Here is a 25,452-nt window from a genome sequence, read left to right as displayed (position 1 = left end):
CAACAAATCTCCTGGTGTTGTTGTAGTTGTAGCTGCATTCATCCCGCTGGTTCCTGGACTTGCCATTGGAATGCAGAAGGAGATATCTAAGCTGGCCTGTGCATACAGTAAAACAACAAATTTGACTGGATCTATATTGTTGGAACTCAACCAAGAATTAGGAGAAGTCCAAGTTGCAGTGCTCCAAAATGGTGCGACTATAGACTATCTACTGTTAAAAGAACATGTGGGATGTGAACAGTTCCCAGGAATGTGTTGTTTCAGTTTGTCTGATTTTTCTCAAACTATTCAAATTCAGTTAGACAATATCCATCATATTATTGATAAGTTTTCACAAATGCCTAGGGTACCTAACTGGTCTTCTTGGTTTCAATGGATGTGGCTGGTAATCATAGGTCTGCTTTTGTTATGTATCTGTATTCCTATTCTGTTAATATGTGTACACAATTTAATTAGTAGTTTGTTAAAAGATATACATGCTTATGTTACTCTACAAGAAGTTATGTCAAAGAAATAATCAATCATCCATGTTTTCTTCCATCTGCTACTTCTACAGCTTTTCTTCTTCCTTCCTAATCACAGCCCTTTAGTAGAATTCGTGCCTCATATAAAAAATTATGGAGTATCATAATTCTTCCAAGTGGTAAAGATACCACAAGACAAATGCTGGGCATAGAAGCCACAGGGCATGAATCTGCAAAAAAGTAAAAAGCTGACCTTTTGAAGGAATATTGTTTCTCTCTCACCTACCAACTTTACATTTCCCTGTATGGCCCTGGAAGATGACTGGTTAGCCAGAGACGGGTAAGATTGCTCAAGGGAGGAACAATCTAAGACAGGCACAGTCGCAGGGGGTCCATCAGGTGAGAAATTGGGGATCAAGAGAGGTGAGGCTTAGAACCTCACCCCCCCTGTTTTGAGAGAAATCTTCTGCATCTGTGGATGTTTTGTTGCCTTTGTCTAGCTTGGCAACACTAAATTATGTTTTCTACCTTTATCTTGCATCTACCTACCACTTCAGCATTTCAGGGAGAAATGTGGGATTCACATATAAATCAAGTATAAAAATCAAATAAGGAGGCGGAGCCAACATGGCGGCATGAGTAGAGCAGCGGAAATCTCCTCCCAAAACCACATATATCTATGAAAATAAAACAAAGACAACTCTTCCTAAAATAGAGACCAGAGGACACAGGACAACATCCAGACCACATCCACACCTGTGAGAAACCAATGACTCATGAAGCGGGAGAGGAAGGCCACATACCAACAAGAAGAAAAGCTCTTCCAGCCGTCACTCATATCAGCTCTGCAAACTATCTCTATCACTATGTAAAGGCAAAACTACAGGCAGACAAAGATCACAGAGACAACACCTGAGAAGGAGACAGACCTAACCAGTCTCCCTGAAAAAGAATTCAAAATAAAAATCATAAACATGCTGATGGAGATGCAGAGAAAAATGCAAGAGCAATGGGATGAAGTCTGGAGGGAGATCACAGATGCCCGGAAGGAGATTAAAGAAGTGAAAAAAACCCTGGAAGGATTTATAAGCAGAATGGATAAGATGCAAGAGGCCATTGAAGGAATAGAAACCAGAGAACAGGAACGTATAGAAGCTGACATAGAGAGAGATAAAAGGATCTCCAGGAATGAAACAATACTAAGAGAACTGTGTGACCAATCCAAAAGGAACAATATCCATATTATAGGGGTACCAGAAGAAGAAGAGAGAGGAAAAGGGATAGAAAGTGTCTTTGAAGAAATAATTGCTGAAAGCTTCCCCAAACTGCGGGAGGAAATAATCAAACAGACCATGGAAATACAGAGAACTCCCAAAAGAAAGGACCCAAGGAGGACAACAACAAGACACATAATAATTAAAATGGCAAATATCAAGGACAAGGAAAGAGTTTTAAAGGCAGCTTGAGAGAAAAAGGTCACTTATAAAGGAAAACCCATCAGGCTATCATCAGACTTCTCTACAGAAACCCTACAGGCCAGAAGAGAATGGCATGATATATTTAATGCAATGAAACAGAAGGGCCTTGAACCAAGGATACTGTATCCAGCATGACTATCATTTAAATATGATGGCAGGATTAAACAGTTCCCAGACAAGCAAAAGCTAAGGAAATTTGCTTCCCACAAACCACCTCTACAGGGCATTTACAGGGACTGCTCTAGATGGGAGCACTCCTAAAAAGAGCACAGAACAAAACACACAACATATGAAGAATGGAGGAGGAGGAATAAGAAGGGAGAGAAGAAAAGAATCTCCAGACAGTGTATATAACAGCTCAATAAGAAGGCTAAGTTACTAAAAGACTAACCTTGAACCTTAGGTAACCACGAATTTAAAGCCTGCAATGACAATAAGTACATATCTCTCAATAGTCACCCTGAATGTAAATGGACTTAATGCACCAATCAAAAAACACAGAGTAATAGAATGGGTAAAAAAAGCAAGACCCATATATATGCTACTTACAAGAAACTCACCTCAAACCCAAAGACATGCACAGACTAAAAGTCAAGGGATGGAAAAACATATTTCAGGCAAACAACAGCGAGAAGAAAGCAGGGGTTACAGTACTAATATCAGACAAAATAGACTTCAAAACAAAGAAAGTAACAAGAGATAAAGAAGGTCATTACATAATGATAAAGGGCTCAGTCCAACAAGAGGATATAACCATTCTAAATATATATGCACCCAACACAGGAGCACCAGCATATGTGAAACAAATACTAACAGAACTAAAGGGGAAAATAGAATGCAATGCATTCAATTTACGAGACTTCAACATGTGACTCACCCCAAAGGATAGATCCACTGGGCAGAAAATAGGTAAGGACACAGAGGCACTGAACAATACACTAGAACAGATGGACGTAATAGGCATTTACAGAACTCTACATCCAAAAGCAACAGGATATACATTCTTCTCAAGTGCACATGGAACATTCTCTAGAATAGACCACATACTAGCTCACAAAAAGAGTCTCAGTAAATTCCAAAACATTGAAATTCTACCAACCAACTTTTCAGACCACAAAGGTACAAAACTAGAATTAAATTCTACAAAGAAAACAAAAAGTCTCACAAACACATGGAGGCTTAACAACATGCTCCTAAATAATCAACGGATCAACGAACAAATTAAAATAGAGATCAAGGAATATATGGAAACAAATGACAACAACAACCCAAAGCCCCAACTTCTTTGGGATGCAGAGAAAGCAGTCTTAAGAGGAAAGAATATAGCGATCCAGGCACACGTGAAGAAGGAAGAACAATCCCAAATGAATAGTCTAACATCACAATTATCAAAACTGGAAAAAGAAGAACAAATGAGGCCTAAAGTCAGCAGAAGGAGGGACATAATAAAGATCAGAGAAGAAATAAACAAAATTGAGAAGAATAAAACAGTAGCAAAAATCAACAAAACCAAGAGCTAGTTCTTTGAGAAAATAAACAAAATAGATAAGCCTCTAGCCAAACTTATTAAGAGAAAAAGAGAATCAACACAAATCAACAGAATCAGAAAAGAGAACGGAAAACTCATGACAGACTCCATGGAAATACAAAGAATTATTAAAGACTACTATGAAAACCTATATGCCAACAAACAGGAAAACCTAGAAGAAATGGACAACTTCCTAGAAAAATACAAGCTCCCAAGACTGACCAAGGAAGAAACACAAAAGTTAAACAAACCAATTACGAGCAAAGAAATTGAAACGGTAATAAAAAAACTACCCAAGAACAAAACCCCCATCCGGGAGGAGTTACCTCAGAATTTTATCAGACACACAGAGAAGACATAATACCCATTCTCCTTAAAGTGTTCCAAAAAATAGAAGAGGAGGGAATACTCCCAAACTCATTCTATGATGCCAACATCACCCTAATACCAAAACCAGGCAAAGACCCCACCAAAAAAGAAAATTACAGACCAATATCCCTGATGAATGCAGATGCAAAAATACTCAATAAAATATTAGCAAACCAAATTCAAAAATATATGAAAAGGATCATACACCATGACCAAGTGGGATTCATCCCAGGGATGCAAGGATGGTACAACATTCGAAAATCCATCAACATCATCCACCACATCAACAAAAAGAAAGACAAAATCCACATGGTCATCTCCATAGATGCTGAAAAAGCATTTGACAAAATTCAACATCCATTCATGATGAAAACTCTCAGCAAAATGGGTATAGAGGGCAAGTACCTCAACATAATAAAGGCCTTATGTGATAAACCCACAGATAACATCATATTGAACAGCGAGGAGCTGAAAGCTTTTCCTCTGAGATCGGGAACAAGACAGGGATGCTCACTCTCCCCACTGTTATTCAGTATAGGACTGGAGGTCCTAGCCACGGCAATCAGACAAAACAAAGAAATACAAGGAATCCAGATTGGTAAAGAAGAAGTTAAACTGTCACTATTTGCAGATGACATGATATTGTACATAAAAAACCCTAAAGACTCCACTCCAAAACTACTAGAACGGATATCGGAATACAGCCAAGTTGCAGGATACAAAACTGTGGCTTTCCTATACACTAACAATGAACCAATAGAAAGAGAAATCAGGAAAACAACTCCATTCTCAATTGCATCAAAAAGAATAAAATACCTAGGAATAAACCTAACCAAAGAAGTGAAAGACCAATACCCTGAAAACTACAAGTCACTCTTAAGAGAAATTAAAGGGGACACAAACAAATGGAAACTCACCCCATGCTCATGGCTAGGAAGAATTAATATCATCAAAATGGCCATCCTGCCCAAAGCAATATACAGATTTGATGTAATCCCTATCAAATTACCAGCAACATTCTTCAATGAACTGGAACAAATAATTCAAAAATTCATATGGAAAACACCAAAGACCCCAAATAGCCAAAGCAATCCTGAAAAAGAAGAATAAACTAGGGGGGATCTCACTCCCCAACTTCAAGCTCTACTACAAAGCCATAGTAATCAAGACAATTTGTTACTGGCACAAGAACAGAGCCACAGACCAGTTGGAACAGATTAGAGACTCCAGACATTATCCCAAACATATATGGTCAACTAATATTTGATAAAGGAGCCATGGACATACAATGGCGAAATGACAGTCTCTTCAACAGATGGTGCTGGCAGAACTGGATAGCTACATGTAGGAGAATGAAACTGGATCATTTTCTAACTCCATACACAAAAGTAAATTCAAAATGGATCAAACACCTGAATGTAAGTCATTAAACCATAACACTCTTAGAAAAAAACATAGGCAAAAACCTTTTAGACATAAACATGAGTGACCTCTTCTTGAACATATTTCCCCGGGCAAGGAAAACAACAGCAAAACTGAACAAGTGGGGCTATATTAAGCTGAAAAGCTTCTGTACAGCAAAAGACACCATCAGTAGAACCAAAAGGAATCCTACAGTATGGGAGAATATATTTGTAAATGACAGATCCGATAAAGGCTTGACACCCAAAATACATAAAGAGCTCACACGCCTCAACAAACAAAAACAAAATAATCCAATTAAAAAATGGGCAGAGGAACTGAACAGACAGTTCTCCAAAAAAGAAATACAGATGGCCAACAGACACATGAAAAGATGCTCCACATCGCTAATTATCAGAGAAACGCAAATTAAAACTACAATGAGGTATAACCTCGCACCAGTAAGGATGACTGCCATCCAAAAGACAAACAACAACAAATGCTGGCGAGGCTGTAGAGAAAGGGGAACCCTCCTACACTGCTGGTGGGAATGTAAATTAGTTCAACCATTGTGGAAAGCAGTATGGAGGTTCCTCAAAATGCTCAAAACAGACTTACCATTTGACCCAGGAATTCCACTCCTAGGAATTTACCCTAAGAACACAGCAATCAAGTGTGAAAAAGACATATGCATCCCTATGTTTATCACAGAACTATTTACAATAGCCAAGAACTAGAAGCTACCTAAGTGTCCATCAGTAGATGAATGGATAAAGAAGATGTGGCACATATACACAATGGAATATTATTCAGCCATAAGAAGAAAACAAATCCTACAATTTGCAACAACATGGATGGAGCTACAGGGTATTATGCTCAGTGAAATAAGCCAAGCGGAAAAAGAGAAATACAAAATGATTTCACTCATCTGTGGAGTATAAGAACAAAGGAAAAACTGAAGGAACAAAACAGCAGGAGAATCACAGATCCCAAGAATGGATTAACAGGTACCAAAGGGAAAGAGACTTGGAAGGATGGGTGGATAGGGAGGGAGAAGGGGGGGGAAGAAGAAAGGATTTTGATTAGCATGCATAATGTGCGGGGTGGGAGAATGTGAAGGGCTGTACAGCACAGGGAGGACAAGTGGTGATTCTACAGCATTTTGCTCTGCTGATGGACAGTGTCTGTAAAGTGGTTTATAGGGAAGAGCCTAGTAAACATAATATTCTTCATGTAAGTGTAGATTAATGATAACAAAAAAAAGAGAAAGAAAGAAAAGGGGGATTACTCCCTGATATGATAAAACTAACTGTAAATCAATGATTAATGCATGCTTTAAATATCCTTAATTTTGATCACTTAAAGGGTGTCAGATGATGAGCTATGGAAGTACATTCTTCTGATAATATTCCTTTCTATTATAAAAAAAAAAAAGCAGTCCCTGTGTGGTAACCTCCAGTGAGTTCTACACAATGGTATAAAGGGCATATCAAAGTGTGGGCAAAGGGTCTGTTTGTGTTTATATAGAGGATCAAAGCCTAATTTGGCTACCCAGAAAATGAACTAAGATATGATATGAAGAAGAAATTCCAACATCAGCACTCTCTGGATACCAGAAGATGATCATCAAAAAACCTCAACAAAGATCCAGGCGATTCTGCAGTTGTAGCTGCATTCATCCCACCGGTACCTGGACTTGCCATTGGAATGAAGACAGAGATATGTAAGCTGGCCTGTGCATACAGTAAAACAACAAATTTGACTGGATCTATACTGTCGGAACTCAACGAAGAATTAGGAGAAGTGCAGGTTGTAGTGCTCCAAAATCTTATGACTACAGATTATCTACTGTTTAAAGAACATATGGGATGTGAACAGTCCCCAGGAATGGGTTGTTTTAATTTGTCTGATTTCTCTCAGACTGTCCAAGTTTAGTTGGACAATATCCACCATATCATAGATAAGTTTTCACAAATGCCTAGGGTGCCTAACTGGTTTTCTTGGTTTCACTGGAGATGGCTGGTAATTATAGGTCTCCTTTGGTTATGTAACTGTATTCCTATTATGTTAATGTGTGTATGCAATTTAATTAGTAGTTTAAAACCTATACATGCCTAAGTTACTCTACAAGAAGATATGTCAAAGAAATAATCAATCTTCCCATGTTATCTTCTGTCTGCTACTCCTATACCTTTTCTTCTTCCTTCCTAATTACAACCCTTAAATAGAATTCGTGCCTCATATCAAATTTACAGAGTATCATAATTCTTCCAAGTGGTAAAGATACCTCAAGACAAATACTGGGCGTAAAAGCCACAAGGCATAAATCTGCAAAGAAGTAAAAAGCTAACCTTTTCAAACAATATTGCCTCTCTCTCTCTTACCAACTTTACATTTCCCTGTATGGCCCCAGAAGATGACTGGTTAGCCAGAGACGGGTAAGATTCCTCAAGGGAGGAACAACCTAAGACAGGCACAGTCACATGGGGCCATCAGGTGAGAAATTGGGGATCAAGAGAGGTGAGGCTTAGAACCTCACCCCCCCCTGTTTTGAGAGAAATCTTCTGCATCTGTGGATGTTTTATTGCCCTTGTCTAGCTTGGATTAACACTTAGTCTATAGGCACACGCCTGATCATCTAAATTTGCTCTCTTACAGAACTAAACTATGTTTTCTACCTTTATCTTGCATCTACCTACCACGTCAGCATTTTATTTAAAAAATGATAATAATAATAATAAGGGAGAAATGTGGGATTCACATATAAATCAAGTATAAAAATCAAATGAATATTCATATTTGACCTGATTGCGTATAGTTCATAATGTGTGATCAAAACTGAAAGTTTCTGTGATGAATGCCCTTGTACTGTTCACCATATAGGAACTTATTCACTATGTAAGAACTTGTTCACCATGTAAGAACTTGTCCGTTATGCTTCAGAAGATTGGAGACTGATGAGAATTAGGCTTGGGGTGGATTAATGTTTGTACATTGAGCATTGACCCCCCTATACAGAATTTTATTTTTGTTAACAACCATTTGATCAATAAATATGAGAGATGCCCTCTCAAAAAAAAATCAAATGAATAATCATATCTTGCTTGATTGTTTATAGTTCATGATGCGTGATCAAAACCGAAAGTTTCTGTGATATGACTGCCCTTGCACTGTTCACCATGTAAGAACTTTTTCACTATGTAAGAACTTGTTCACCATGTAAGAACTTGTTCGTTATGCCTCAGAAGATTGGAGACTGTTGAGAATTAGGCTTGGGGTTGATTAATGATTGTGCATGGAGTCCCCTATAGAGAATTTTATTGTTGTTAACAACCATTTGATCAATAAATATGAGAGATGCCCTCTCAAAAAAAAAAAGATAAACACATTACGTTCAAGAAAGCATTAGTCTACCTTGCCTTTACAAACACTGAGGGTACACGTAAGTAACTGAGCCTCACCTCCCTCGTGTGTGTTTATTGTGTGCACTGGGGGAAGGGTATTCTTTCATGGCTGCTATTTGCTGTGTTCTCACTCTCTCAGATAAGTCACTCAACTACTTACACAGCTTCGGTCAAATTCTGTAACAGTTTACAAACTCCATCTGCGATTGTAACTTCTCTTTGACCCCAACTCTCTATTTCCACTTCCGTTTGACTTGCGCATTCAGATGTCTTTCTGTGCCCTTCCTCACTAGGTCATGATGGAATCACTGCCTCCCAGCCCATCACCCACCAAACACAGTTCTGTTGTTAAGTGATGACTCAATGTAAATAAAGCTCCTAGTTCCATTCCTCACACACAACAAAAGCAGGATATTTGGTAATTATCCCCGATCTTGTGATCACTCTTATTTCCTCCTTTTGTCTTCACAGCCCTCAGTATGGCTATGGCAAGTATTATTATCCTGTTTTATTGATAAGAAAAATAATATACCAAGAGGATATGATGTATAGATCACCAGATAAAAAAATTATGGGTGATAGGTATAAGATAAATAACTGTATGAAAGATGATGAGTTTGATATTAAATTTTATGGAAGTGAATTTTAAGACTAACTTGACAGAATTAATAGTAGTTAATATATAGTAAGAACTTACTAAGTGCCAGTAACTCAGTAACTATTGTAAGTTAACATTAATTTCATAAGTAAGTACAAGCATTAACTCAATTATTTAAGTATTTTTCTTTCCTGGTTGTGTAGAAGAAACCAACATGAGACCCATGGGTTAAACAGCTTGTGTTGGGTCAGGCGGCAATGACCTCATAAAGTCACCAAGCTGGGATTTGAGTATAGACCATATGGCTCCCAAGAGGTGTCCCTGCTCCCTACTACATTCTGCTGTCTCTGAAATGAAGAACAAGAAGTTGGGAGAGTGGGAGAGGGAAGAAAAAAGTAATAGTAAATGCAAAGTTATCGAGGCAGAAATAACTAAATCATACACAGGGGGAATCAACCCCCAGCAGCAGCATCTGATTTGAGGAATCAGGGGGCAATGAAGTTCAGAAGATTTGGGATACAGATGCCAAAAAGTAGTCTTTGAATGTCAGGTCAAAGTGTTTGAATTTCTGGAAAAGCCCAAAGGGAACCTGGCCCTCTCTATACATTAACATAATCCATGTCAATGCACAGGCAAATGATCACGTTGAGGAGAAATGCATAGGTGCATATGCAAGTTAGAGTTTTTTCTTAGTGTGGAGCTAGAACAGTTTGTCTAAAATTGGCAGCATCTCTATGCAAAATACTTCTCAAACAGCTGTGTCAGTTAACTATTTGTAAATGATGAAGAGAGTGACAGACTGAAGACAGATGTCCCAGTCACATTTCAGCCCTGACCCCTTCTAGGAGGCTAAGTACTGAAAGCACAGGGTAGACTGTTGCTGATCAATCAAGCTGTGTGCTTCCACACCAGTGTTAAGAGTGACTTAACTGAACATCTGGCCAATAATGTGCCTCCCATTTATTACCAGCACTTGCTCATTGCACCTGCTCCATGAGGAAATTACATGGGTCAGGTAACTGCAGCATGATTTCAAATGTTTGGCTCATTACCTAAAAACATAATTACAGAATAATAAGTACAGTCTTGGGGAATATCTTGGTAAATCCCTTTTACTGGTAGTTCTAAAATAGAAATGCAAAAATAATAAGACTCTTAATGATGATCTTATGAAATTTAACCAGTTCAACTTCTCAAATATAACAACAGTATGAAAGGCAGGATTTCTTTAGCCTGGTTGAGTTAGCTTCTACCTCTCTGAACCAACTAAAACAATTTTTTTTAACCTTAAAAGTGAAAAGGATGTAGAATTTACATTAATATTTTCCTTGGTAGAACTGGTTTCAAGAAAGGAAATGTTTTCATAATTCTCTTTTGTAGCCTTTTCTAAGACATTTTTTAAATGTATTGAAAGCAGAGTTTTCCCAAGGGAGATAAATGGGAGCAACTCTGCCTTTTCATAATCATTTAAAAATCTGCTTGGTACTTGGTCAACTCACCGCCAATCACCTAAGACTGAGTTCTAACTGATAACCAAAATCTAACAGATTAGCCTGAATCTTCCTGCTAATGTGAATCTGATTTGACCAGATATTAAATGCATTATTTGAGTATTACTAGCATCTATTAAACATTGTCAGCTACTATAACTTTCTTATTAGTTTCTGAAACAGTTGAGATACTTTTATCTGCTGTTTTAGGTAATTAGGACTACACAATTATATGTTTTATAATTCATGGAAATATTTATTTCATATTTCTAGACTGTTTTCTTTTTCAACCGGTGAGCAAACACTTTTTTTGTTCTTAATACTCTTTGGCATCTATCAAAATGTTGTGAGTATCTTATGACAATAAAGCACAGATCCAGAAAAATTTACACATTACCAAGTAAACAGCAGACGGATGTGGATGCTGAAAAATTAATATCACAATCTTCTGATGGGCTGTAGCACAAAAATGCTTCTACAAAAACAGAACCAAACAAGCCCAAGGCACAAATACTCATGCAATCATGGCATAAGTGAACCATAAAGCATTGAAACAGAAGTCTAGAGCTCTGGCATCAGGTACAACTTATGACAAATTACTAAGTCAAGCACATAGTTCTTTGTCCCATCTCATGGGGTAGAGGGAATACTGGAAGTAAAAGTCACTTTTTACATGTGAACGGAAACCAGTTTAAAAAATAATTTCAAAATGTTTTATGATGTTTGTAATCCTTCTCATAACTCAAAAAAATAATTCATAAACTTTTAAAATCATTAATTACTACTCTTAGATAAGATGTTCCCATAAGGTACCAGCTTTTCTATTGTTACAAATTAAGGCTACAGGAACCCTAGGGGGTTATTGCTGACATGTAGTGGCATTATTTTCAAAATGTCAAATACATCTAGAGAGAAAGGGACAAACATGCATATATACACACTTTTAAAGTCCTGTGGACACTCTATAAATTATTTCCCTCTGACCACACTACTCCAACCCCATTCATTTGCTTCCCTTTCCTAAGTAATACTAGTCCTGCAAAACTGAATTAATGAAAACTAACACATCTGCTAAAGCCTTAAAGGAAGTAATTCCCTCAAAGTCCTTAGTCCTCATTGGGAACTGGCAATTCTCTGGGAGCCCCAATTTCCAAAGGACCTGCCCCAATGCCAATAGTCCTAATTTCTTCTCAACTTCCCAAACATCCAAGGATCTTCTCAAACCTCCATGTCTAACATTTGGATACTTTAGGCTCCTAGTCTAGCAGGGCTATGCTGTGGAGCTGGAAATATGTTACTTCAGACTGCATCTCCACAAACATGTGCACATTAAAATTGGCACAAAATTCCTAGGCATGACATTCAACAATTACTGAAAACTTAAAAAGTGTTTTCAAGGACTGTTTGAATGGCCTTTGGTATCCACATGAATGATGGTGTATAGAAGAACATAGAAGAAATTGAACTTGATATGAAGAATGATAAGGAGCACAGAGATAGGTTCTAAAAGCATGAAAAAGGATTTTTTGTAGCCCCTAAATGTGTGTGTGTGTGTGTGTGTGTGTGTGTGTGAGTGTGTGTGTGTGTAGAACAGGAAAGAGACTCTCGAGTTCTGCATGTACCTCTACTCCACCAGAGCACTTGTGACTATAGTAAGTTAACACTGAATTGATGAAGGAATGAATAAATGAATGAGGTGGCAAATAACAATATAACCCTTTTTTCTAGTGATTCTGATGTAAGACATGTAATAGATAGGGTCCTCAGAGGTGGGGTTTTCTCTTAGGCAACAGGAGCCTTTGCTGAGTAGCTCAGGTTGGATTTTTCTTCAACAAAGTACGCAGAGCGGTGCAAAACCAATCAGTGATAAAATTATGCAGTCTCCCTTTGGTGAAGACTGTGTTTCAATAGTTGAAAATTATTTGCTTTACAAATTAGTATATTTGAAATTTATATTTTATTCTCATTGAAAAGATGTGATAAAGGGAGAGTAGGCTCTCAAGTAGATCAGCTAAATTAGAACTCTCATAGTACAGAGGAGCCTTTAAATATTCCTTCAGTGGAAATCCTAGAGATAGATGCATGGAGCTCATTCATTCAGAATTGGTGTACTTCTCTCACAAGTAGGAGTCAAAGTGGATGATGGAAGAATCTTCTTTACAATCATATTGAAGGAAAAAGAATCCCATGTCTCTGTACCTTTGGATATAATAATTATTTATATGTACATATGTACACACACATGTTAGAACAGCTATGTGGCAACATATGCAAATCAGTTACGGAGAGGCAGCTACTGCATCTCGGCGACTTTACCAAGTGAATATGGGTTGAGGGAGAGAAATAATTGTAGTATGATGAGACACTCAGAAGGCTTCTTAAAGAGTTTGAAGATTATGTCGGCTTTGGAATGCGGGAGAAAGAAGACTGAGCATTCAGAGTGGAGTTTTCAATATAATGAAAGAAAAGAATATTTAGGGTATGGAGTGAAGAGAGAAATAAGGTAAGAAACATCGGTGGGAACTGATAGAAGAACTTGAATATTAGTAGGAATCAATTCTTGAAAACACTATAATTTACAGTCTTGGAGGTCTTTAATAACGCTTTTAAAAGTTGGTGTTTGCCACAGAATCTAATACTCAGAAAACTGAAGTATACCACAAACTTCTGCAAATGACAAAAATCATTAAAACAAAAAAGGGCAAATTCTTTAAAATTATCATAGCACTTTCCATGTAAATCCACTTTAAGAATTACTTTTTAATCAGTTCTCTATTAAAATGCTCAACAACTTACTCTCTGACTTGCAGCACTCTTGAAGAACATGCTTTGCCTGATGTCATAGCTACATTTCTGTAAAGCATTCCATATACCACACATGGAACCTAATTCAGAAAATGTGACAATTACATGACACCTTTTATCTAGTGCTTTAGAAGTATTTTTAACTCTCATTTAAATAAGTTGGTCATTAACTTATTGATCAACCTGAAAGTTTTGATGATTAACTTCCCATTGTTACCTTATACTCAGCATAGAAGTAATATAAAATAAAATTTTTAGTAAGCTCCTAAAAGATCAGACGTTTTTATCCTGTTACTCTCAACATATACTGCAGCTACATTTCTACAGCCAGTAATAAATAATAAACCACGATGAAACAAATCTCTAAAATATATATTTATAACTTATTTCTTAGTGCTATTGAACATAAGTAACACTATACACTAGCCCTTATTTTCTATTCTTAAAATTGTGTTCATGCTAAGCCTTGATTTAAACTTAGCATACATCAAAAAGCTTCTGAATCCTCAATATTCCATTTCAATTTCCTACAGAAAAAGTTAAATATGCGTGAGAATAAAACTTAATATTCCTACATAATAAAAAAATTACAGACATGAAATTTTCTTAATGGAAATTCAGTCTATTTCCAGGACATATAAACCTAAGTAAAAATGGAACAGAATAACAGTCTCTATTCTTGTATATAATCTAGGTATATAGAAGGATATTTTGACCTGAATAAAGTTACCTCTTTCCTTGGATGACAAAATTAAGAATATTGTGACTAATAGACATAAGTAATTTCACATAATAAAACACTACATGGACAGTTATTCAAATGCCCCTTTTAAAAGAGTCTAATGTAGAAATTTCAGGTATTTGCACACATAAAAATGCATGTTAATCCAACAGACTTCTCTCTGAGATCCATTTCCAGAGTTACTCCTACACAAAATAAACAGGTTAGTCATCAAACTGAGAAAAGCTGAATGGTCCCATTCATCTAAAAATAGCATCATCACTAGGATGTCTTAAACTTTACTATATAAACATCAAATTTGAATGTACATATTCCACCTGAGATAATAGAGTCAACATCAATACATTGCATTATTTGCCTTATTAACAGGAATGTTTATAAGATTGCAAACGCCCTTATTTCAATGAACTCAAAGGACCAGCATAGAGAAATGATGATGTGGACACCATTCTTCCCACCCAAGTTATTCCTTCACACTCGCTCCTTACCTCCACACAAAGGCACACGTGCCAGAGCATAAGCTCTTTGGGAGTTTATTAGACCAAAGCACTTGGACTCTGACAATATACAAAACTGTTGCTTCGTTCTCATGTTGTGAATAAGCAAATTTTGTTACTCCGGATACACAGTGCTAGAAATTCATTAACTGTGTTACTGGAAATTTTCCTCCTTCTGTCCTAACTCTTCCTTTCCTACATTTGGTTCAAAGTAAGTTTATCTGCCTCTTACACTAATAAAATAAAAGCCTAATAAAACTGAATATATTAGCATACCCATACTTCCAAAAAAAAGAAAAATTTCACATGAATGTATACTAGATAATCTATGCTTCCTTCATCCTTTGTTTTTATTCTGATAGTCATGGGTCCTACTGGTTTCATCTCATTTAGTATGTTTCCTTCTCCCTACTGTGTCATCTTTAGTTGATTTCCCCTCATCAAGTACTTTTCTACCACTTATCTCCTTAGTTCTATATTGCAGAGCTCAGCTTTAACCTCTTCCAAATATTGTCTAGGTATCATTTCTCATTATAATGTCTCTCTTTGAGGAGTCCTATAGGTTAATAGTTCTATGAAAAAGGCAACCCTTAATAGATTTAAAATATTTTAAATCTATTTTAAATTATTTAAATATATTTTAAAACATTTTAAATATTTTATACTAATAAAAATATTTTATAGTTTGAAATAACATTTTAGTATAGATAAAACTTGAATAGTGTGCCTACAATTCAAAATCCCCTTTAGGGGAGAGAGGCTACTTCCTTAAGGATTTATATCTCCTTCAAAGAATTAACTGAAATCCAGAAATAAGTAGAAACACCCTAATTTGTAATCAAACCTAACAATTTTTATTCAACTGCAAATTGAAATTCAGAAATGAGTTTTCTGGTGATATTCATTAAATTTAAATGCTACCTTTTTTTTTCAGCACTCACTTGTTTTAAGGAATTCAACGATGTGTCAAAGATAAAAACCAGTTAGTTCCAATTTATATGCAACCTGATATAAATCATAATAAATCTATTACGTTTGTTCATATACATACAGTGACATCATATCATCATAGATATGTAAGTAGATAGTATTGATAGATGAGCCCAGTTTCCACCACAATTCTAAGCTTTCAGAAACTTTTCTATAAAACTCTTGAGATAGCATCTTTATTCATAAAACATACACACATTGTATATCTGCATCTATACTCATGCTTTGTTTGCATATATATGTCATAGAATATTTGCATGTCTGTTCATATTCTTAGACCAACATATGTAAATAAATCACATAGCAATTTGAAATTTTAACAACTAAATATATAATCTTTTGAGCATAATCAAGCATGCTATGTATTCAACAACTGTATGATATAATTCAAGACTTTCCAAAGAAAATCTGTGTTTTATGTGAAAGTATCTTCATAAAACTTGAAGTTTATAGGAATTTGTACTGAGTTTTTTGCATATTCAAAAAATAATATGTAAAGCAATCTAGTATGTTGTGTAACATCTTTTATTTGTAACATCTCTAATGCTTAAAGAAAAAAGAAAAATTTCATCACTGTGCTCTGACAAGTATCTAATTCTCTTATTGTCTATTACTTGTAAACATGATACACTAACTGGAGTTTTGCCAAACAAAGAGAATACAATATTCTAGTCAAGATCCTTTTCATATTTTAACATAAATGCGAGAGTCGTGTCAGAAAATTAACCATTATCCACAATGTTTTGATAAGCTACTATGTACTTTAAAAGTTACTGTTCACTTGATGAATATGGAGATTATCAAAAGGCATTCTCTCTACTTTTCAGATGATTTACTTTTTTGATGGGTTATTCAATAGCTAAAACCAGTAATCATAGAATTTAATGCATTAAACAGACTAAAAAAATACCAATTGAAAATAAGCATTACCTTGGACTGATTTTTCATAAGAGAGAGCAGATCTCTGTCCAGGTAACATCATTTCTTTGGGTTCTGTAGGAAAAGAGAAACGAGGTTAATAAAAACAACCTCCCTTTTTACTCTTTAAATACATTAGTAATAAAGGTCAGAGAGGAAAATCATTTAACAAAATATTCAGCTCCATTCACCAGCTGCCTTGGGAACCACTTGCTTTAAATACCAAATAAATTTCCCAAAGGTCCCCTCTCTCCTGCAGCTGAGACTATGGGTGACTGTGGCAGGTACTCTGCCCTGTCTTCTTTGCCTCTATCTTTTTACTCACATGAGAACAAGACTAACATTCCAGGCAAGGAAAAGCATTATTTCAAAAGATAAGATGTAAGCCATGTTGGTACAGAAAATTTACTTGGAATACACCTGACTGAAATGAAATTTTCAATTACTTAAACTTACTTTCTTCCCTCCCCCAGTGACTATGGGTTTTAAAATATTCATGGAAGTTGGGGTGTTTTCCTATTCCATCTTTCCACAAAAGTGATAAAACGACATACTGTGGGATCATTCTCTAAATAACTGCAGATTATCCTCCTTATGAGATGCAATTTCAAAGTTTTTCTATGCTATAATGAGGAAAATAGTACTTTATGTAAGACATCTGAGCAACAGCTTTCCAGAAAGCTCTGTCACATAGATAGGAAAGAATTTTAAATTTACCTCATAAGAAAGTTATTTGAAAAAAGGTTAACTCTTAAAAGCAACTTTGATTAATTGACTATAACAATCATTGTAAGAATAGTCATATAACTGCAATCACCACCACATTTTACTACTTGTGTGAACTTGGGTAAGTAAATTAAATTCTGTAAGCCTTCACCTTTTACTGGTAACATCAGAATGATAATTCTTCCTATTCCATAGGGCTGACAGGATAAAGAAATGAGATAAATACATATAAAGGACACAGAACTAATGGATATAAGCTAATACAATTATAAACATCATTACTATTATTACTATCATCCTTTTCCTTTTTCCAAAAATATCATTACCCCACTAAAAATCACTGTCCTAGTGGGCCACATGGTGGAATGCTTAAAATCATGTCATACTGGATACAGGTTTGGGGAGGTGATCAAGAAGGCAGCATAAGTAGGGCGGCAGAAATCTCTTCCCAAAACCATGTGTATTTTGAAAATACAGCAAATACAACTATTTCTAAAGAGAGACCAGAAGATACAGTACAATAGCCAGGCTACATCTACATCTGCAAGAACTCAGCATCTCAAGAAAATGGTAAGATAAAGAACCGTGACCTGGCAGGACCTGAGCACTCCTCCCACCAGCGGAAGGAAAAGAATCAGAGTGGGAAGGGAGTGGAAACACAGGACTGCTAAATAACCAGCCCTAGTAATCTGCACCAGGAGCACAGACACACATTGCATGTGTACTGGATATTAGAGAAAAAGAAAAGTAAAATCCAAGAAGAAGACTGCAAGCAGGTCCCCATAGCTGGCTCCCTTGGGACAAAAGAAAAGTGGGTGCTTTCAAAGTCTTAAAGGGACAAGGGTTTAACAGGTGGACAAAATCATCCCAGCCTAGCAAGCTGGGAATCTTAAGGAACTTCAGACACCCTAACCCCCTGGGTGGCAATGCAGATCCAAGGTCCCTCATGGTGATTATCATCCTGCATTCATTCCACCCTTCCAGCACTGCAAGAAAACTGGCTGACCTACCATTGCTGCAGACCAGCTGGGGAGCAGCCCTGCCCACAGCAACCACACAGAGTCTTCTCCCAGTGTGCAGCTAACTGGGCCAGACCCAGATGCTGCTGCCAGCATGCAGCTGCCTGGCACAGACAGAGAAAGCTGGTGCAAAGTCCGGAAGGCATGAAGGGGTGCTGCTCTCACAGGAGAACACACACCGTGCACCTGCAACACACGGCAGTGCCCTAGACCATCCCAAGCCGCCTGTGGCAACTCAGTGAACTAACCTAGAGACTGCACTCTGTGTGTGGGTAACTGGCACAGGCAGCAGAGAAGGGCAAGGTGACCAACAAGCAGGAAGGGCCTTTCTTCTCCCAGCTGATACATGTGCCACTTGCCAGAGATCACTTCTATCACCATGAAAAGGCAGAACAGCCCGTTCCAGTCTAAAATCACTCAAACAATGCCAGAGAGAGTGCTTGGCAAGATAGATATAACCAATCTTCTTGAAAATGTATTTAAAATAAAATTCATAACTATGCTGATGGAGCTCCAGAGAAATATGCAAGACCTAAGGGATGAAGTCCGGAGGGAGATAACAGAAATGAAACAATCAATGGAACTACATAAGAGCAGATTGGATGAGGTGCAAGAGGCTGTTAATAGAATAGAAATCAGAGAACAGGAATAGAGAAGCTAGAGCAGAGAAGAGATAAAAGGATCTCTAGGAATGAAAGAATATTAAGAGAACTGTGTGACCAATCCAAACAGAACAATATTGATATAATAGGGGTACCAGAAGAAGAAGAGAGAGGAAAAGAGATAGAAAGTATCTTTGAAGAAATAATTGCTGAGAACTTCCCCAAGCTGAGGAAAGAAATAGTCTCTTAGACGATGGAAGCACACAGAGCTCCCAACACAAGAGACCCAAGGAGGAAAGCACCAAGACATAGAATAATTAAAATGGCAAACATCAAAGACAAGGACAGAGTAATAAAGGCAGCCAGAGAGAGAGAAAAGATCACCTACAAAGAAAAACCCACTAGGCTATCATCAGACTTCTCAGCAGAAATGTTACAGGCCAGAAAAGAATGGACTGATACATTTAATGCAATGAAACAGAAGGGTCTTGAACCAAGAATACTGTGTGCAGCAAGACTATCAATTAAATTTGAAGGAGGGATTCAACAATTTCCAGACAGGCAAAAGTTGAGGGAATTTGCCTCCCACAAACCACCTCTACAGGCTATTTTAAAGGGACTGCTCTAGAGGGAAGTACTCCTAAGGCTAAATAGATGTCACCACAGAAAATAAAATCACAACAAAGAAAGAAGATCAAATACCAAATACTAACTAAAGGCAAAAAAATAAAATCAGCTATCAACAAAAGCAGTCAAGGGAAACAAAAAACAGTAAAGAATAAAACACCTAACATATAAAGAGTGAAGAAGGAAGAATAAGAAGGGAGATAAATAAAGAATTATCAGACTGTGTTTATAATAGCGTAATAAGTGAGTTAAATCAGATGGTTAGATAGTAAATAAACCACCCTTGAACTTTTGGTAACCACACATCCAATCAGCAATCAACAATCAGACAACACAAAGAAATACAAGGCATCCAGATTGGTAAGAAGTCAAACTGTCACTATTTGCAGATTACATGATATTGTACATAAAAACCCTAAAGACTTCACTCCAAAATGATGAGAATTAATATCTGAATTCAGCAAAGTTGAAGGATACAATATTAATACACAGAAATCTGTTACTTTCCTATACACTAATGATGAACTAGCAGAAAGAGAAATCAGGAAAACAATTCCATTCACAATTGCATCCAAAAGAATAAAATACATTGGAATAAACCTAACCAAGGAAGTGAAAGACCTATACCCTGAAAACTACAAAACACTCTTAAGAGAAATTGAAGAGGACACAAAGAAATGGAAATTCATCCCATGCTCTTCACTAGGAATAATTAATATTTTCAAAATGGCCATCCTGCCTAAAGCAATCTACAAATGCAATGCAATCTCTATCAAAATACCAACAGCATTCTTCAACGAACCACAAAGACCCTGAATAGCCAAAGCAATCCTGAGAAGGAAGAATAAAGCAGGGGGCATCTCACTTCCCAACTTCAAGCTCTACTACAAAGCCACAGTAATCAAGACAATTTGGTACTGGCACAAGAACAGACCCACAGACCAGTGAACAGAATAGAGACTCCAAATATTAACCCAAACATATATGGTCAATTAATATATGATAAAGGAGCCATAGATATACAATGGGGAAATGACAGCCTCTTTAACAGATGGTGTTGGCAAAACTGGACACCTACATGTAAGAGAATGAAACTGGATCATTGTCTAACCCCATACAAAAGTAAATTCAAAATGGATCAAAGACCTGAATGTAAGTCATGAAACCATAAAATTCTTAGAAAAAAACATAGGCAAAAATCTCTTGGACATAAACAGCAACTTCTTCCTGAACATATCTCCCTGGGTAAGGGAAAAAAAAGAAAAATTAAACAAGTTGAACTATATCAAGCTGAAAAGCTTCTGTACAGCAAAGGACACCATCAATAGAACAAAAAGGCATCCTATACTATGGGAGAATATATTCATAAATGACATATCCAATAAAAGGTTGACATCCAAAATATATAAAGAGCTCACACACCTCAACAAACAAAAAGCAAATAATCCAATTAAAAAATGGGCACAGGATCTGAACAGACACTTCTCCAAAGAAGAAATTCAGATTGCCAATAGGGACATGAAAAGATGCTCCACATCTCTAATCATCAGAGAAATGCAAATTAAAACCACAATGTGATATCACCTCACACCAGTCAGGATGACCACCATCCAAAAGACAAACAAATGTTGGTGACGTTTGAAGAAAGGGGAACCTTCCTACACTTCTTGTGGGAATGTAAATTAGTTCAACCATTGTGGAAAACAGCACAGAGATTCCTCAAAAAACTAAAAGTAGAATTACCATTTGACCCAGGAATTCCACTTCTAGGAATTCACCCTAAGAATTCAGCAGCCCACTTTGAAAGGGACTTATGCACTCCTATGTTTATTGCAGCACTATTTACAATAGCCAAGAATTGGAAGCAACCTACGTGTCCATCAGTAGATGAATGGATAAATAAGATGTGCTACATATACACAATGGAATATTATTCAGCCATAAGAAAACAAATCCTACCATTTGCAACAACATGGATGGAGCTAGAGGGTATTATGTTCAGTGAAATAAGCCAGGCGGGGAACAACAAGTATCAAATGATTTCACTCATCTGTGGAGTATAAGAACAAAGAAAACCTGAAGGAACAAAACAGCAACAGACTCACAGAACCCAAGAATGGACTGACAGTTACCAAAGTGAAAGGAACTGGGGAAGTTAGGTGGAAAGGGAGGGATAAAGGGGAAAAAGGGGTATTACAATTAGCATACATAATGTAGCAGGGTGCAGGTTATGGGGAAAGCAGTATAGCACAGAGATGACAAATAGTGATTCTACAGCATCTTACTATGCTGATGGACAGTGACTGTAATGCGGTATGTGATGGGGACTTGATAATAGGGGGAGTCTAGTAACCATAATATTGCTCATGTAATTGTACATTAATAATAGCAAAATAAATATATATATATACATATAAAGAAAATGGGCAAAAAACATAAATAGAAAATTTCACAAAGGAGGGCATTCAAATTTTCAATGAACATATTAAAATTTCCTCAACTTTATTAGTGCTTTGTAAATGCAAATTAAAACAACAGTGAGATACCACTAAATGCAAATAAATGTGGCTAAAATAAAAAGAACAGATAATATCAAGACTTGGCAAGGATATGGAGCAATAGAAGTGTCGTATACTGCTTGACAGGGACCAAAAGTGGAAATTGGTATAATTTCAGAAAACAGTTAGGTAGTATCTATTAAAGATGGACATATACACACTATGTCTGGTCAAATTCCACTCCTTGGCTTACAACCACTATAAAGATACATTATCGTTGCCAAATTATGTACAGAGGAGCACTTTCCACAGTAGGGACAAACTGCAAACAGTCCAAATCTCTTTTAACAGTAGAACTACTTAACAAACCATTTAATCAATGAAATGTTATACATAAATGAGAATGGACAAACCAGAGTTACATGAACAAATGGATGAATACACAATGTTTAGGATGAGGAATCACATGCAAAAAGTACATGCTACATGATTGCATTTATATAAAATGTGGGGGAACCTCTTGTGTGGTATATGTGACTGGGAGAAAACATAAGAGAGCTTTGTGGTACTGAAACTATTCTCCTTCTTGAGCTGGCTGTTGGGTCGTCAGGTGCGTTCACTTTGCAAAAATGTATCAAGCTGTGCTTTTAAGATTTGTTCACTCTTCCAGATGCATGTTATACTTCAATAAAGCTTATTTTTTTAAAGTAGCATTGGAACCCCCATTACTTGTTTGTACTCCTTGAAAAAACAGCACAGATAGATTTTTAAGGATCATCAGAGAGAAATAAAAGAGCTTTCAATCTACGAATGTTCTTCCTCAGCATCCACAAATGTGATAATTCAAGACAGCACCTGGAGGAAGAACATTAGTCTTTTCCCTGAAACACAAGCCATTTTCCATATTTTCAACATATAAAATTCTCCCCCAAATTTCTTATTCATTGTTGGCTTTGCTTAATCAAAGTCACTCTAGTATAAATGTATATTCCATTTGAAAACATATTTCTGTATTTAACATTACATATGTCTGAGAAATTTCTTAGATTTGGGCTGCATTAACCAGGAAACACCTAGAGTCAGATTTTAAGTGCTATATGTGGCCTCTGAAATTATTTCCTTTTGCAAATACTAAAATCTCTACCAGTTGGATTGCTTTCAAATTTTCCCTTTTTATTATTTTATAAAAAAATTAACAAAACAAATGTTTAGAATTGTAGGTTTTTACAAGTGTCTGCATTTAAAGTCTGGAAAGCAAATATAAGTAGAAAATAGAAATACAATAAATGCCTATTTATCTGTCTAGAGCAATAAGATAAAAAAAACTTTTCCTTCTCTGATTTATCCTAGATTAGGCTTCAATAATGAAAAATCACAAAGGTTGTAATTAAGCCCAGGCACTTTGAAATGTATGCTTATCTATGCCAGAGGAAAGGCAGAAATAAAATAACAACAAAAAGGCACCACATCCCATGTTTAAAGTATGCTGAACACCAATACCAGGAATAATTAACTTCTACTCTTTTACCTTTTAATAATAAGACCCTTTGCTCAATTGACAAACATATTCTTCAAATGATATACTTTGATTTCACTGGTAATTGTATTCACTTACCATAAGTATTCACTCTGTTGTTTATTCAAAAAATCAAAATAATTTCCCATAGGCAATTTAATAATAAAATGGACTCAAGGAAATGTCTATATTTTGAAAACAACTTTTTAAATCTTAGACCAAATTGTTTTAAGAAGTAGCTTATTACTAATATTATAATAAGAAGAAACAGTACTGCCAAATATAAATCAGGCCTTGTTCTGAATTGCTGTCTTATACATTTAATTCTCATAACACTACTGTCCTCTTTTATAGGTAAGGATACTGAAGCACCGTTTGGTTATGGAAGTTACCTGAGCCACAGAACCAGTGAGCAAAGGCAGGATTTGAAGGCTGGCAACTGTCACCAATCCTGTTCCCTTGACTCTTCTGCTGAGCTAATGTACCTCTGCTATTTTCTGTGTAGGTACCCATCACCATGGCACATATTCTGTCCTAATGTCTTATTATTTAAATGTGTTACCTAATTCTTACCATGAAGTCTCCCACTTTACTTTAAAAGTATGCTGTAGGAAAAAATGCCACTTTGTGTATGTCTTTACTATTTTCTATTTTTCATTAGAATTGTGAACATACTATATTTTGAATTTAGAGTGGATACTATCTCCTAAGAGTTTAAAGCAGTTTACATATATGTCATGCCGGAGGGACTTCAGCTCAGGGTAAGTTCACTTGATTCTATGAGACTGAATAATAACAATGAAACGTTGAAGGTAAAAGGGTTTACACCAAGCTTTATTCTCATGGTGGCAGGTCAAGTGCTAGAATCTCATCTGCATCCAGCAAGTCTACAGTCTGCTTCTGCCTCTGTCTATGCCAGCTGTGGGGATCACTGGGCAGAGCTCTTTAAACAGCAACATGGACAATAATGACTCATTGCCAACAGGTGTGTAAGCATGAGCCTATGTGGCAGGCCATTACATCATTGCATGTGCACAGTGGGCACGTAGATTAGTGTCAGGTGAACATCCTGGCCATGGAACATTCCATTTTCCCTACAACATACCATACCTTTTACATTCAAACACAAATACACATCCAGATACACTATTCTCTGAATTGATTTTTATATATTTTATTTTGTATTTTCTTTCTTTCTATCTCATGCTGTTGCCAAAGTCACATTCTCAGAGTCTAGACCCTTTATTCTCAAAGAGTAGTCCATAAACTGGCAGTATCACCATTACCTGGGAGCTTGTTAGAAATAAAGAATTCCAGGCACCATCCCAGACCAACTGAGTCAGAATCTTCATTTTAACAAGAATCTCAGGTGATATGTGGTTATATTAAAGTTCAAGAAACCTGCTTTAAATGATATATTCCTCTAAACTAAAATCTTTCTTAATTCTTGCTTCAGCTAATTGTTTTCCCCATAGGTTCTGTGATATTCTTATCAATTTTACCACTAAGAGTTTTAGTCTGTTAAAATTATTATTGAGTGCTTCACTATCTCTATCAATTTTACTGCCGGCAGTGTTACTGAATTTTACTGAATTAAGCATTGAGGACTTAAAACAGCAATTTCCTTTCTAGGGTCGTTTAAAAAGCTATTTGTTTGCAAGGAGTTCTATTCACAACTGACTACAAATGCCATCTTCCTGGGAACATGAATAGCTGACATGCTTTAGCTCTAGGGTATATATAGCCTTGTAAATGTCTTTAAGAATTTCTAAGTTAAAAG

At 36.4% G+C, this 25,452-nt stretch overlaps 1 protein-coding gene across 10 annotated transcripts in view; it reads right to left on the bottom strand.

The window, feature by feature from the left end:
• Nucleotides 1-25,452, bottom strand: part of INPP4B (inositol polyphosphate-4-phosphatase type II B) — a 910,826-nt gene that overhangs the window by 769,898 nt on the left and 115,476 nt on the right. For all 10 annotated transcript variants that reach the window (XR_012131555.1, XM_073237008.1, XM_036996729.2 and 7 more), the window contains one exon: nt 16,697-16,759. The gene's annotated coding sequence lies outside the window, so the exon portion shown is untranslated. The remainder of the gene's footprint in view (nt 1-16,696; nt 16,760-25,452) is intronic.

This window comes from Manis javanica, chromosome 5 (genome assembly GCF_040802235.1).
Source record: "Manis javanica isolate MJ-LG chromosome 5, MJ_LKY, whole genome shotgun sequence".
NCBI classification, from domain to species: domain Eukaryota; kingdom Metazoa; phylum Chordata; class Mammalia; order Pholidota; family Manidae; genus Manis; species Manis javanica.
The sequence above is the reverse complement of the archived record's forward strand: the minus strand, read 5'-3'. Positions and strand labels throughout refer to the sequence as shown.